The sequence below is a fragment of the Penaeus monodon genome, chromosome 22 (genome assembly GCF_015228065.2).
Source record: "Penaeus monodon isolate SGIC_2016 chromosome 22, NSTDA_Pmon_1, whole genome shotgun sequence".
NCBI lineage: Eukaryota > Metazoa > Arthropoda > Malacostraca > Decapoda > Penaeidae > Penaeus > Penaeus monodon.
The window spans coordinates 8,602,234-8,602,434 of NC_051407.1; positions in this window are offsets into that span (position 1 = coordinate 8,602,234).

Consider the following 201-nt stretch of genomic DNA (forward strand, 5'->3'; position numbering starts at 1 on the left):
CCTGCATAAATGTTAACACTTTTCAATTTGTTCAAAACTAATTTTAGTTCAAATTGTGAGACAGGTATATGCCAATGCATAATAGTGTCCTATACGTCATTCTGTCATTATTTACTTTTCAGATAGGACAGACGAAATATTTATGAAACGGCGAGATAGTGGGTAAGTGACATGTAATATGTGGGGGTGGATCTATCTGCA